Raw genomic sequence first — 3,837 nt, forward strand, 5'->3', positions numbered from 1 at the left:
AAAATTAAAATATTTAAATTGTGAGATTAAATAATGAGCTAAAATACTAATTTTTTAAAATACTGCATAAGTTGAGAGACGGGTAATTCGATTTAATCTTCTAAGCCATGTTGATTGTTCAGAAGCAAGGTTAAAGATGCAGGTAATATTTTGAGGGTAAATACTAAAAACACAGAGACAATGAATCACAAATCAGTGTAAGGAGAAAGGGAAAAATAAAAACAAAACAATTTTTTAAAAAAACAGAAAAAACAATCATGGAAAACCAAGGGCAAATAGAAGGCACAAAGCAAGAAGCTTGGGACAAGTCTGGGATTTCTATTTCTGGCTGTGTAAATGGTGTTTGTTTATTTATTTATTTATTTATTTTTATTTTTGAGACAGAGTCTTGCTTTGTTGCCCAGACTGGAGTGCAGTGGAACAATCTTGGCTTACTGCAACCTCCACCGCCCAGGTTCAAGTGATTCTCCTGCCTCAGCCTCCCCAGCAGCTGGGACTACAGGCACCTGCCACCATGCCAAGCTAATTTTTGTATGTATAAACCATTTGATACTGGAGACGACCTTCTCAATATAAATAAATAGAAGTTTGGATAAGACAAAAATACATTATTTAAATGCACAGAATATGGACTATGAGATAGTATAAGATTAATAAATTCATAGATTCCCCAAAGTTAAGTGAAAGCAGGAATCCAGAAAGACATGGAGACACCAAAGCCAGATTTCACCCTGAAAGTTTCTGCAGGACCCAGAGAACTTAGGCAGCACATTCACCTCCATCCTTTAGCCACTGAACAGGAGTTAAGCATAACATGCCAGGGCCTGGTCAGGGTCTTGCTTTAAGCAAGAAAGAAGAAATCTAATAGAAGCCGTCTGCATAAATTTGTGATCTCACAGAGCTGCACTCTTAGCATCAAGGTGCATGAGAGGCCCACAGTGAAACAGGTTGTCTTACCCTTGGTGCTGGATAAAGGTAGGAAATCTTCCCTGAGGATTCACATTCATGAATTTGTCCTCATATAGGTTTTTGGACTAAGGTTATATTAGCAAAGTGTTCCAAAAATCTTCAAACTGGTAATTTACAACAGAGCAGTGTTCGCAGCATCCTAAAGCAGCAGAAAAAAGCAAACGTTCTCTGGAAGAATGGAACCTCAACTCACACCTCAGAGAATTCCTGGTAACCCAGTTCTAAGAAAGTGAGCAGCTTTCAGCCAAAGGAACATGCGTGAATGAGGACAGAAAAGAGATTATCTGAATTATATGAGAACTTCAATACATTTAAGGAAATAGAAGACTGAAATATGAACAGAAAACAGTCTGTTAAGAAGCACCATGAAGATTTGAAAGAGAACTAAACAAACTTCTAGAACTGAAAGTTATAATAATTAAAAATTTAAAACTTGGACACATTAAAACAAATTACATTACTGAGAAAATCAGTGAATGAGTGAGAGATATCAATCTATCCAGAATGCAGTACACAGAGAGAGATTAAAAAGACAAAATAAAGGTTGACACAGGGAGAGTTGTGTGAGATTTGATATAGTCAACTGAGATTTCAGAGGGAGGTACGATCAAGCTGAGACAAAATTTGGGAGAGAATATCAGATCCAAGAAACTTATTGAACAGCAGAACACATAATGTTTTTTTTTTAAATCTAGACATATAATAAAACTTCAGAATGCCAAAAAGAGAAGATTTTGAGGGCCAAAGAAAAAAGATGGACTAAGACCAAGGAAAAGCTAGCATTTAGATTAATGATTGACTTCTCAAGGACAGCAATGGAAGCCAGAAGACAGTGGAATAGTAGCTTTGGGGTGGTGAGAACTGACAATTTGGAATTCTACAATCAGAGAGCATTTTCTAAGAATGAAGGCAAAATAAGATAAATAGAAATTGATGATTTTCTGGGTTTGCTAGCCAAAAGCTTTGCTGAAAGACATTCTTAAAAATGCATTAAGTGAATATTTTTAAATTCAGCTATATACTACTTACACCAAATCATAAGAACTCAAAGACTAAAACAAAATGGAAATTATTAATAAAAAAGAAAATATTAATCATACTTGATTAATATTTTCTTTTATCAAATATGATTAATTTAATTTGTTTAAAGAGACTAGGCATAGCTAGTTAATATCTGATTTTTTTTAAAGTTGTTTTAAAAGGGAAAAAAAACATTACTAGTGGTGGAGTTTCACTTCAGAATGATAGAAGGTTCAATTCATCAGGAAGATACGAAGTTCTAAAATTTCACTGAAAAGCATAATTTAATTTTCAGAAAATAGAACTGCAAGAGGAGAAAACAAACACATAGTTGAGTATTTTATTTAACACACCTCTCTCAGAAATTAATAGTTCAAGCAGACAAAACATAAATCATGATATAGAAGATTTAACAGCACAATTTGCAAGTTTAGATACATGCAGCATTGTGCACAACAGCTAATGAATGCACATTCTCCCAAGTAGGTAGGGACATTTTCAAGAGCTAATCACCTGTGAGGTCATAAAGCTAGCCTCAACAGAAACAAAAGACTGACACCACAGAAACAATACTCTCTGGCCAAAATGATTAGTTAAGAATGAGTTAAGGCTAAGAATTAGTTAAAACAAAACTAAAAATAAATTCCATATGTTTGGAAATTTTGAAAACCACTAAATAACTCATGGGTCAAAGCAGAAGCAAAAATACTATGTCAAAACTTGTGAAATTCTGTGGTTGTTGTAGAGAAATTTAATAATTGTTAATGTTTTCATTTAAAAGAAAAAGAGTCAAAAAAGTCAGTAGGTGTTAATCATCCTACATAAGAAACTAGAAAAAATGCCCGCAAATTAACTCCGAAGGAAGTAGAATGAAGGAAGTCAATCATAAAGAAAAAAGCCACAAGTAATCCAACAGAAAATAAACATAAATGAGAGAATAAAGGACAAGAGTTGGTTGCTTAGAAAAGGTGAATAAAACAGACAAGATTCTGAAAAGGTTAAGGAGAAGAAGAGAGAAGACAAGAAATATTAGGATAAAAAAGGACAACTATCAACACATCAGAAATGTAACAGGTAAAAATGTACTATAGCCAAATTTAAGCCTATTAATTTCACAATTTAGACATACTGAGAAAATTTTAAAAATACAACTTTCCACACCAATTCTAGAAGAAATAGAAAATCTGTGTATTTTTATAATTATTAACAAAATTGGATCCATTAACAGAAACGCTAAAAAAAATCTTCAGGCCTATTGGTCTTTACAGAAAAATTCAAGGAACAATTAATTCCAAACTTACACAAACTCTTCCAGAGACTAATGGCCAGTGTAGTCTTAATACCAAAACCAAACAAGAAAGTGAGGAAAAATATAAAACCAAAACAAATTCTAAATAAAATATCAGCAAAGTGAATCAAGCAGTGCCTTTAAAGAATAGATAATAGATAGATAGATAGATAGATAGATAGATAGATAGATAGATAAAAAAATAGATAGATATTATCACCTAAGAGTGTTTGTCTCAGGAATCAAAAGATTGGTTTAACATTAAGAAAACAATTCACTGAAATCGTTGAATTAACAGTTTAAAAGAAGAAAATCATATCATTGTCTCAATAGATGAAGAAAAAGCAGTCAGTGAAAACTTCCTTCTCATGAGAAAAGTTCTGTGAGTGTTTCATAATCTGTTAGAGGACATTTTTTAAAAAGGAAAAACCCTATAGCAAGCATTATTCTTAATAATGCCATATTGAAAAGATTCCTTTTGCCGCCAATAACAAGACAAAGGTGCCCTCTGTTATAGGTTTTACATTATATAGGAAAGTCCAGTGAATACAATGAGGTGA

General features: G+C 32.9%; 1 long non-coding RNA gene across 1 annotated transcript in view; it reads left to right on the forward strand.

Annotated features, from left to right (window-relative positions):
* The window catches only part of LOC119473482, a 20,939-nt gene that overhangs the window by 16,130 nt on the left and 972 nt on the right, over positions 1 to 3,837 (forward strand). The gene's annotated exons all lie outside the window — the stretch shown is intronic.

This window comes from Cebus imitator, unplaced genomic scaffold (assembly GCF_001604975.1).
Source record: "Cebus imitator isolate Cc_AM_T3 unplaced genomic scaffold, Cebus_imitator-1.0 Scaffold162, whole genome shotgun sequence".
In the NCBI taxonomy this organism is placed as follows: domain Eukaryota; kingdom Metazoa; phylum Chordata; class Mammalia; order Primates; family Cebidae; genus Cebus; species Cebus imitator.